Raw genomic sequence first — 12,683 nt, forward strand, 5'->3', positions numbered from 1 at the left:
GCTACGAGATTCGCCCGCCGACGGGGACATCATATCACGACATCTGACGGAGGCGCCCAACGAACCAATCGGGTGCGATCGTTTCAAAACCAAAGGTCCGAGCCAGACTGGTTTTGGCGCCCAGCGCGGGTTGCAGTAGCAGTCGTAGGGACCTACGTACATACATGTACATACATGGTAGGGATGAATGGATTCATTAGCAGGATGAAAAATGTCAGATTTGAATTGAAGGATCCCAAGTCACGAGGACGGCAATTCGCTTGGTTGGATGCCACACCATAAGTAGAATTAGCCTCGACCGGACCTGTCTTGGCCTGACGAAGATGCGACAGATATGTATCAATATCGAAGACAGAGTTAGAGCGAGAGAAGGGAAAGAAAAGGAAAGAAAAAAACACCTGCTTGTCTCGCCATGGGATCGGTCCCGGTTCGATTTCCTGTCCCCCGCACATTCATGCAAGTAGCCCACCACATCTCCCGTCATCGTTTCTCATGCAACCCTCTTTCTCGTCATTAGTCTTGGGGAGAAGCATAGCTGAGGTACGATGTATGTACATACATCTATACCCTAGCAAGGCAGGTTATTTGTAGTGTACCTAGTCGATGCACATCATTGGACATCGTTGGACTAGGGGACTATGCCATGGACCAACTTCGACTGCTTGATACCTGTACCTAACAGCCTAGGTAGGTACCAACTTTAACGACTTCAGATGCTGACAGCTCACATTTTCATCATGTCATCGGAGGCTGATGATACGCCCCGATTGTCATCTGCACAACGGCCAGCCCACAGACGGGAGCTTCTTCCTTGCTTCCCATACATACCAAGGATTCATGTATGTAACTACGTACATACTGAATCTTTAACTCTAGAAAGCAGTTAATAATCGCTGTTTACATACGAGCTTGGATCGAGGTCACAATCCTCTAGGAGCCGAGAACACATACGGTACCTGGGTGCAAACCCAGGCCTCGGATTTATGTACATATGTGTATGTACGTATGTATACCTACATACATAGGCTCCGCGGCGCATGCTAGACCCCATGCCAGGCGTTCATGCAGCCTGGCGATTGGGGCCGCTGTCGTTCTTGTCCAGCCTGTATTCGCTATGCTGTGTTGCTTATCCACTCTAAGGTCACAATGGATGGGGTGCCATGATTCAATATTATCGAGTCGGGTTGCATTCCCGACCCGTGCCTCCTCTCTCCTGTGCAGCCGCAGCGTTTTTACGTTTTACCGGCATGAACAATTGCCACCCTTTTTGCTGCCTCGACGCGCGAGCTTGCTCTTCTTCTACATACTGCTTCTCCGACTACGTTGCAATGGCCTTCCTGTTGGGTCTTGACCGATATGTGAAATGTTTTAGAGAAATTGACTTGTGTTTCCGGCGATTGGCGGGCAAAGACCCGATATGAGGTTGCTATGCTTAGAATTGCTCGAGAAGACGATGAGCTTGCCTAAACTCAGGCCGAGCCCGGCTACGATGCGATCCGGAGTTAGCCTTTTGCCCCTCAAGATACTGTACATAGAAGCCTTGATTCAGTAATCATCCATTCACCCTTGGCTCTATCAAATCCCTGAAATTTATTAGACTAGAGGATATTCGGCAAATCCAGCAACCATGACAGCGATTCACGGACGAAACAGGAACTCCGAAACTGACTTGTTTTTCTTTTTCTTCCTTCATCTATTCATATATATAAGAGCATAAATCCTACTACTTAATACTCTATTCTATAATGAATTCCTTTATTGGTTACGAGACTTGTAAAAGTTACTCGAAACGAGGATAGCTGGATGGTTGGTATACTGGTGGGGGGTTGACGCTCTCCACAACAATGGGGGTGGCACAATGTCGATGCGACATGGGTTGGCAGGAATATCGAGTCGAGGCCAGCCCTTAAAATAATCATAAATAGGATACACGTATTTGCGAAGGGAGGGTATACGGGTATACGTACAGACAGGCATCGAAAGATTGTCACTAGGCTACATATGCGGATCATACTTGCTTCTGCTCCCTGCTTGGCTGGCACGGCTTGTGCTGCTGCGGCAGCGGAGGCGGATGCCCCTCATCGCGCCCGCCATGCTCGACTCTTGCTGCTTGTTACGTGGGGTGGCTGGGGAGTTGTAACTTGGGAAGGGTAGGGGAGGGGGGGTTTGACCGTCCCAGGATGAATCATTCTCATATTACAAAAAAGAAGACCGTGGGAAGAACAAGCTCGAATGGCTGGCAGACACGGGGCAAAACTAAAGAGGAGCTTCCCGCCATACGATGATGATCTTGTCCCTGTAGTATGTATGGGTCGAAAGTGCGGCTTTTTGAAATTCCTCGGCTATCATCCGCACCCCGTCTTCTTGTTTCGCTGCCGCTGCCGACATTGATCTTCTGGAAAGAAGTAATAGTGGATGAGGATAAGCATTGTCAGCAATAGCGGCAGCAATTGCTTGTCTCTATCCCCTGTCCAGTTTTTCCCGCTAGATATGTAAGTGCGGTTATGTGCTGTAGTAGTACGATGCCGCGCCGCACATAAGTATGTACGTACTAGAGAGTACATAATGCTACGTACATAACGATACCTATCATCTATGTAAGCATCCACGACATCGCAAGTAGTCAGAGGTGACCCTTAACTACTTAATAAGTAGGGATATAGTACAGGGTGTGGTCCACGGTGCATGCACGATGTAAGATTGATTTTCAGATCAACGGTGGCCCCTTAAGAGATAATAGATATGTGACTTTTCGCATGTACGTACTGGGTATCATTGCTGGTACATCCATGATATCTCGAGATAGAACCCAAGCTTAATGATGAATAAGAATAGAGATACATACACGCAAATCCGTCGAAATCCTTGCCGGCGATCACATTTTATCAATTACCTATCAAGCTACCTACCGGACCTTTCAGAAGCTAGATCAACTTAAGAGTCTTAGATATTTCTTGCGGCGATCGACAATTCCGTAATTGCTACATACATAGTACACCGGACAGTCATGCGAGAAAGAAGCGCACAGGACTGGGGAATGGGTCCGTACGCAGGACCGTTGTGTCTATTACCGTACCTATGGATGTATGGCAATTATTTATTATACATACTACTATGTACGTACAGTATGATGGCTTGTGCTACACGCGTAACAAAGCATTGTTAGCTAGATAATCCGAGTTCTTGGTCCGGTTGCTCTTGTGACCGCCATATGCATCCGGCGTCAAGGAAATGCTTGTGAGCAGGTTGAAGAATGTTTCTAGGTCTAAACCGGCAGACCGACAAGAAACTCGGAAAACTTTGTGGACCGGCATCCCAATCAGATCACACCGGTCGAGATTCGCAATGGCCAAGACCGCTCCGAAGAGACGAGATTCGAGACTATTTGCTTCAGACCAGCCACCGCCACGTGAAAGCCATGACATGGCATTAAAATCTCTAAAAACGGGCTACGACTTGGGCAATGGTATTGAATAAGAAAAAAGACCCTGTGTCTATAAAGTTCCAAGAGGGCAAGAAAATGGCGAAACCAATAACCGGCGATCATCGGACAAGCGCGATGGAGCCATCGGCAAGGATTTGCGGCGACAAGGATGAGATGTGAGAGTGGAGGTGAAGAAGAGAGAGGGGTGTTTGGTTAAGATCTGGACATGGACATGGACCTCCTGGCGAAAGAGCGGTGAGAGACAGACGTAATAACTACAAGCAGAAAGAAGCTTGGCCTATCGTTTTGTCGGGTGTTTGAATATTTCTTCATACGGTGTGGCTATTAATTACCTAAGTAGCATTAGACGTCCTACACACGTTAACAATTAACCATTTATATCGCCGATATTGTTATATTATATTATTATTACCTATTATTCAAAACTGCTTAGATAGAAGTTGTAAGCTACCTAGTACGATGAAGAGCTTGGCTACCTAGGTACCGAGTAGGTAGGTAGGTAGGTTTTGCTGACGCTGGAAGTTCATTAATGATCAGATAGTCTGATAATGTTTACTTGATGGGTATACTCCTCGGAGACCGAATACGTAGGGCAGCGTTATCAAAACGAACTCCACGCGGATTACTAGTAAATACATAGGTAGTCCTATTATAGACTATGTCCATTATTTGAAGGGTTCGAGAAGAGTGTGTTGGAACTATGTAGTCTAGTTCAACCACGTTCTAATTCCTTATTGGGCCAGCAAATGGTCGGCTTAGAAACCACGTTATAGCGATTGGACTTCGAAGTGGGAAATCTCGTAAGCTCGAAGACATCTCGATGCTATAGCTCAACACCTACCCAACCTTTCAGCTTTGTGTCCACTCCTGTTGAGCCTGTGGTTCTCTTCGACATGCCAATCTTAGGCAAGCCACACTGGCTTGCTATGGCGGCGATGGGAACACAGACGCCTTCTCACATTGGGAGCGTACAGGGAGCTCTCGAAAGAGTGTTACAAATTCACATATGGCCAATTACCTATTATGTACCTACTTACCAAGGTATGTATGTAGGTAGATATGTAGGTAGATACGTAAGAAAGTACCTAGATTTCTTAGAAAAAAATTGTGAAAATCTAAGACGCAAGGCTTCGACAAGCTGCCGCCGAATTTTCCGAATGGTCAAAAATGTGTGAATAAAACCGGCAGGCTTTTCTTCGGCTCGGTGATCACTAAGGAACTCTTCAATAGCTTCGGTCACTCCACTGGTGCTTGTTTAGTCTAGTCTATCGCTCTAAAGATTGTTCGCTTCCCCTCACAGCGAAATCTAATGGTGGTGCTTGGTCGACGTGGACATGCTTGATTGGTCGCGAGAAAAAGACGGTGGGGAGATCTGGGTCAACATCATGGGAGGGTCGCAAAAGGGGCTTGCGCAACACAAATCTAATATGTAGAACTGGTCCTAGAATACCCCCCCTTCTCTTGGATGTGACGAGGTGGAAACTCTTTTGAATTCCTTTTTAACTCTTTTAGCAGCTAGGTAATAGGTAAATGACGGCGAAGGTCCAACGTCAACAGTACCTACTAAAGGGGCCCTAGAGGATCTTTTGCCTAGTGGCATCCAGCTTGAATCAATTAATCAACCAATTGTTAATAATTCACGTGCTCCACCTTCATAATCTACCTACTCTGCTACTGTACGTATGTACTTGCCTACCTAGGTGCTGATGTTTGCTTGTTGGAGGATACACGCGCTGTTGGCTGTGACAGGGTCGAGGTAGGTATGAGAATTGCCTGGATGACTGAATTCCATGACTACGGAACGGCCGTCGTCTGGAATCGGAGTCGTGGTGGTCGAGATGGTCGAGGTGATGCAAATCATAGATAGGTAGGTAGCTATAAAATATACTAGTAAAGACATCTTCGTACGAAGCATGTACAATACCATGAGCAGGAACCAAGCAAGGCTAGTTCACATCACCCTAAAATTCTTCGCATCTCACAGATGGGAGTTTGGGGGTCACTCCAGCGGCAATATGGGGTAACGCGGGCTTGATTGGATAGGTACATTACAGATGTGAGATTTGCATAGCCGCTGCCCGCTGTGCGTTAGACTGCTTCTGGGTCATGCAAGCATGCAAGTGCTCAAGCCATCTTGATGGATGCCCCTGTCATCTTACGAGATTTCCACGAGCCTTTTCCAACGACGGCCCTTACGATGGTAGAAGCGTGGTCTACTATGTATTCTGCGTGGCACAAGATGATGGGGAAAACGACCGAAGGGCTTTCGATAGAAAGGTGATTCGACGTGAGATTTTGGGTTCGTCTTCTACAAATTGACTTGCCGTGACGCGTCCTTCGTACTCCGTATAAGCGAATAAAGGGATGGAGGAACTGACAAGTGTAAGCGAGATCCTGAACCTAATTAGGCAACTTATAATACTGCGTTGTAGCTCTTCATGTATGTATGTACCTTACTTTTTTGCAGTTCGGCTCAAGCAGGAGCCGACTTAGCGAATCCTGTCCATTTGCTATCCCGGTACCTATCGAGTTGGCCATGCCGGATCAGCCACACGGATTTACCGCGTTCGAGACACATTGGCCACGATGGGTTAGGTACTAGGCACCTGACAGGTACCTACATAATAGGTCTAGTCTAATCATGCCATGTCCGGAGTGCGAGATGCCAAGATGAGATCTCTAGCCCTAAGGCTAAACATGCCTATGAAGAGGAACTTTTATCTACCGTCTTGATCTCTACCTAGGTACCTACGTTTGTATGTGAATTATGCTTGGTCACATGTGAGAAGACGACAATAGCAACTTTCAAGATCTTACCTACCAGTCCTCAACTAGATAGGTACTAGGTATGTAATAGTAAGCTTGTTATGATATACCTAAGTATCATCTTTCTATCATGTAAATATCGATCTCTAACAGTTATCATATGCCAGAAAGGCGAATCTATATCATGAAGACCGAGCTAGTTTAAATAGTATAGTGTAGATAAATATATATGTTTTATGGTATCAGAAGCGGATAAAATGCCATGCATGGCATGAGCATGGCACAGCATTGCAGTGAGCCTTGAGGCTCTCTTCCACAGCATGCCGTCACCTTGCTACGTATCCACAGTAAGCCACTCTGTTGGGAATCAACCCGACAGTAACGATAGCACGAGATTCATGTGCTTTCAGATGCGCAGAAACTGGGAGGGGGAAGAGATGTAGAGGAACGAAAATAATACAAAATCTGCATGGAATCATGCATCTCACCGGAGCCTCGCAGATATGGTGATCCCCCAGACGATTTACTCACAGATATACGCCGTACATAAAGCGAGTCCACTCGTCTTAAAGGCCGAGATGATCCCCTGGGATATAACGTCGTGGATTTTGGCTTCCGTTGCCCTGCGTCGATCTACTGGTGCACGGGAAGTACGTGCAGGTTGCTTGATAATTATACGTATTTAGGTAGTTACCAATATGATTGCTTCATTGCCTGTATTTAGTATCTCTCTATTATATACCTACTAGGTTATCTAGCCACTGGATCGTCTTATTACCACGGAGTATTTGTTCTTTAGTGCGAGGAACGGACATTTTGGCAAATGATACTACGTAGATGTAAATATATCGTATGTTCCCTCGTTTCGTCCTCTTGTACATTCACGGCTGTGATGAGATTCGCGGACTGAAACAAGACCCTGGAAATTAAACAAGGCGATCGCTCCTTGGCCATCGCGACCATGTGGCTGACCGCGAATCAATCTAAGGCTAGCTTCAGATCTGCCAGCATTCCCTCGACCGTCTGAGCCATTGGTCGTTCAGCCAGTAAGCTCAGGCCACGAAAGGGACGAGACTAAATAAGTTGCTTACCGGGCCACGCTGTCAAGCCATCCCTTTATCGACAGGATCACGACTCCGTACCGTGATTGGTCAACCAAGTCTGATACCTGCCACAGGCTTTTGCTATTTGTTACTTTCAACGTTCATCTGACTCTACCTGTTACTAGCTCGTTAGCTTGCTAGCCTCTTTCCCCACTGGACATTCAGATTTCGAAGAGTGTATTCTGTGTTCTAGTCTCGGTATTACCAAAAAGACTTGCAAATGGACGTAACACAATGAGATACCTTACATAGCACATCCTTACCTACATACATACCTGCTTACACTTACCTACATACACTTACATACATACTAGGTAGCTACCTACTTACTTACTTAGCTACAGTACATACTTACCCTCCATACATACATACCTACATAGATGCTTTGCCATAAGGTTCTGACAGTTGAAGACTTCATCCTTGTTAAAACCTTTTTCTGCTCTCAGCGCTAACTGGACGGAGCTTGCCGCGATTACAGAAGAGACGGATGCTTTAAGATCCGACTGAGGGATCGTCGCTACGGTTTGGCGAACTACGACGTTCCTAACCAAGTACCAGAAATCATCCTCAGCCGGGCGTGCTGTGCCGTGCTGGAACGGATGTACAACGTACATAGTGCCGTACTTGAATCTGGAAATTATACAGTCGTACTCGAGGAATATGTTACTATGGTGGGGGCGATAATAACTAAGCTACATAGCGTCTACGTACCTGAACATAATAGGTGGACTGGTCCAAGGGTGAGCATGCAAGAGACGGGCTTGGCGATTTTATGGTCTGAATTCTAGGTTATGTATGAGAGTGTAGGTATGTATGTATATATACGCTAGGTATAGTTAGACGGATGCTGCTAAGATATCGCGGAATCTTGCATTGGGATACGTAAGTGCTGCAGAGAAGTGCGGCCTCCTCTTAGTATCCTGCAAGTCCCACATCGACGAGCCCGGGCTCCCGTCTTACACATCCCATAGCAACATGGAGTAACTTTATATGCAAGTAGGTACAGTATGTATGTATGTAGGTATGTTTGGACATGTACGGGGCGTATGTATGTATGTTTCTATATTTTCTTTCATTTTATACTACCTACCTACCTTGTAGCTATTCGAATATCTTTCTATCTGCCACTTCAGATGACAATGTACTAGAACCAGAGGCTTACCATAATATCGATTTAAAACTCGACTGCTACCCCGCCGAGTAACGAGTTTAGTACAAAGTACAGTAACTAGACGAGCCTCGGTTCGGGATTTCAGGTTCAGGTTCAGGTTCAGGTTCAGGTTCAGGGATAAACGTCGAGGGAATTATTAGTACCTATGTTCTCGTCATGAAACACTAAAACCGTAACTCTTCACGAGGTTTCCTCTCCTTAGCCTATTGTAGGATTACAGATGGTGGCATTACCAACTTTAGGTCATATCTAAATATCTCCATGTCGTAAGTAGGTCGCATGCAGTAAGGTAAGGTACGTAGGTATTAATGTATCTACCTAGCATGTTGGTCATTACTGGAAACATGCAGATCCTCTCTGGTCCGTAGATGAAATCGTACATGCTACCCCATGAAGCAAGTGTAACGGACCTGCTTTCGCTGCGTAGGACAACGATTAGCCACTGCCGTGCGTTCCCAGGCGTGGCGGAGGCGAACGCAGATTTAAGAGAGAACGTTGATAATGGTACAGAGCCATGCCATGCCATGCCCTGGCCTGCCCTGTCTTTGATGTGGAGTTCGTGCCGTGTATTCTCTTGTGGGCGTAAGCGTGTCTGCATCTCACAAGGCTTGACGGGGTTTCCAATGGATACGGCAGGCATGGTCCGCATCAGCATCCAATCGTGCATGCAGCAGAGGCTCTCGAATGCCGCGTTGATATATATGTACAGCGTAGGAGGTAGTTGACAAGTGGATACGGAAATATCAAAACCTAGGGGATGCCTTTGATTATAACCCGGTCGAACCATAGCCGTCTCTTGTAAGCTTTGACGGATGATATGACTAGACAATGGATATCTTTAAGCTCGCAGCATGCCACATCTGCCATACATACATACATACCTACCATACCTACCTAGTATCTATCTATGTACATACATGCGCATACACACAGACTGGGTCCTGGCCGAGTGCATTGCATTGGCTGCCGTCCTTAGCTGAACGCCTCTAGATATACACTAGTTGACGAACAGCAAGGAACTAAACAGCCACACCAGATCTCTGCTTCGGGCAAAAGAGAATACTTACATAGTAGCTGCCTGGCATTGCCATAAGACGTGCTCCCTAGTAGCAATCACTTCACTAACGTGACGTGAGTATTAAGGACTTCGAACCGTTCGTGATCAACACCATGGTACAGTGAATTGAATTCGAGCTTTTCAAGGTTCGTCGGAGCCACCAGCTGGATCTGGCTTCGGTCCGTAGGGAGGAGCCAGGACGAGGATGACGATGGGGTTGTTGGCTGAATCCGTCGGTCCTGGCCAAGTCGACGTTGCAACCCTGACAGGTCCACCGAAATGACCAGGATGCTGATTACCAACAAGAAACCTTTAGCCCTTGACCAGCGAAGGAGACGACTTTAAAAGACAAAAAGAGGGGAAGGTTGAAAAGCCAAGGGAAAAAAACGTGCTATATACAAGCCCGGTTAGAAGGGCGTGCGTAGAGTGAAGGCTTGATGACCGGTCTACCTTGTTGCAGACACGCCTTTGGCGAGAAAGGAAACGGTCTATTTCCAAATTAACACTTTATTGGCCGCTTGAACTAACCCCAACCGCCCTCTTCTTGCCATAGTGAATAGCCTGGCAATCATCGCCAATCGCCAACTCCACACCGATTAGTTGTAGCAACAACAATAAAGCCACCATGAAACTATACGACCTCGAAATCGGCTTAATTCTAAAGGCACTGCCCGAGCCTGACTACCCAGGTATAAGTGAAGAGGTAGGTATGGTTAATTAATATAAGGGGTGAAGAGAATCTTCTCCATACTACGTAAAATAGGCCGATGTCGATGCGGAGATAAGTGGTGATGCGGAGCACCGGGTCAAGGAATAGGGTCACGCCAAGCCGACCAGCCGTCGAACCTTTGAGAATGGCCGAGCAATTCTTCTCCTTCTCCTTCTACTTCTGCTACTTCTCATTCTCCCTCTCCTCCTCGTCTTGCAAGGGCCGCTTCTCGGGCAAAAGTGTATGTTTGTTCGTATGTACCTACTAGGTAGATATGGATGTATGTATTGAGGCGGAAACCAGACGGCCAGAGACCTCGAACGTTCAGGGAGTGATGATACCGACCCGTGTATGAAGCCCTATAAAGCTGGAGAAGGCTGGGCTAGATCTAAACGACCAACAATTGACTCTTGCGACGACCTCGGAAGTAAAAAGCACAAAGGGATGATTCCGCGTCTTACCTAGTAGTAGTACTCGGAATTACATAAGATGAGTGGCAGGGCATGAGAATATATGGTGAGTAGGTAGTTGTGGCATGTATTCGCGCAAAGTAATTGTACCGACGTGATGACAGCCACACAAGTCAACGGCGTCTCGGACGGTCGAGTACATCCTATATTAAATGGGTACTTCTGTGACACCGTGCCATAGCACATATTGCTCGGACTTGGTAGGTTGTGTGGAAGGGAATTGTCTTTGACGAGATAGGACCGTTGTTCTGTTGCTCTTTGCGCCCATCCGGACGACGATCTATACCCTTTTCTTCATACAAAGACCTCTTTGTTGGAGCCACTCCTAATATAGTCTGTCGACACGCCTCGTAGGTAACGCCATCTTGCACTGTCCTGGATTTGTCCCAAGACCTTAGGTATGGAAAAGCATTGACCTTTCCACCTTTGCTATTTAGGTCTGAAGATAACTTTACCGGCAGGTTCATCGTATGGATTTAACAGCGAACTCGTGTTTGAAAGTTGAAAAGTTAAGACCTTCCTACCGATCTGAATAAATCGATGGAAAAAGTCAAGTAAGAAAGTTCCAGCCCAGCCTTTTCTTTACCGACTAAAACGATAGGCACCTTAGACAGGTACCTACGTAGGTATTTCTCCACGTATTGTACTTACTGGGTACTAGGTATTGTACCTTAGTAAGTAAGCAAATACCGGGTACCTATAAGAGGTTACATGTAAAAATAGTGACTTGGTAACGTTTGCTATCCCAGTTGGAGAGTTTTATAAACCCGTTCCTAAAATACGCGGCCCGATATACTTTAGACAACTAGAGCTAGAGCTTTTAACTTTCAACTTTGATGCTGAAAGTGTCGAACTTTTTTTTTTCTTCTCATCGGCTGTTATCCATCTTAGCTTGAAAAGATGGGGCTCTTGGCAACTTGAGTAAATTATACTCTTCTCGGTATATTTTGTGTCCTTGCATTGCGAGGATTATATTGTGGGGTCGTTCGTGGCCTTACGCTCAAGAAGTAGGGTTTTTTGTGTCTTCTTTGAACTAACCTAGCTGGAAGTAAAGTCTACGCATAGTACAGCGTACAGCGTAGAGCTTCGATAACACCATGGGCCATGATACAGTCCGGGATGGGAATTGTCCAATAACCAATATCCTCCTCCACCATTTGTGCATATAGTGCTTCAATTTGACACTCTAGCCATCGTATAATGGTGCCCCGGTTATTCGGTCTTGCCTTTAATGTTATCGTGTATCTCAGTCTTTCATGATAGACATACGTTTATGGATCAGAACGTTGAACGGGTTACGGGCCAATTCTCGATGGAGATGACAGATGACAGGCAACTTCTTGGAAATAATAGAGAGATCTTACTTACCTTATTTGGTTTGATTCGATTGCCATTTTTAGCTCATACTGTGCTGTGCATCTTATCTATCCGCTCCTGAATTCAGGGGACAAGCACGGTAACTTGGGTCCGGGGGTTGAAAAGAAGAAATGAAAAAGAGGAAAAAAACAACAACTAAAACTCTCAATAATAGTCTCGATAATGTACTCGACGAATAAATCTAAACAACTGTATTACTTCTTTCCTATTATGTTATTCAATATATTAATTCTGACATATGAATAATGATAGACTCGACCAACATATTCTAACGCTCATAAGCTGATACTACCTTTGAGGTAAAGGTAATCGTCCCTCCAATCTTGGAACTTGGAAGTTTCTGTGTATGTACGTTGTAGGTAGGTACGTACCTACATAACTACTATGAAAGGTTAGGTTCTCTTTACAGTTTATGGATATGGACCTATACTGTGCGTACGATTTTACGATTTTGCAAGACTAGCCCCTCATCCCGGTAGACACACAACCCTGATGAGTACACGCCACCGAAAGGAGCCACACTGAGGAGAGCGCTGGTGTTAGTTGTACAACCCTAGGCCGCCAAAGGCAAGACCCCATGCTACA

Source organism: Annulohypoxylon maeteangense, assembly GCF_022496945.1.
Source record: "Annulohypoxylon maeteangense strain CBS 123835 unplaced genomic scaffold GGS22scaffold_7, whole genome shotgun sequence".
Lineage (NCBI taxonomy): Eukaryota > Fungi > Ascomycota > Sordariomycetes > Xylariales > Hypoxylaceae > Annulohypoxylon > Annulohypoxylon maeteangense.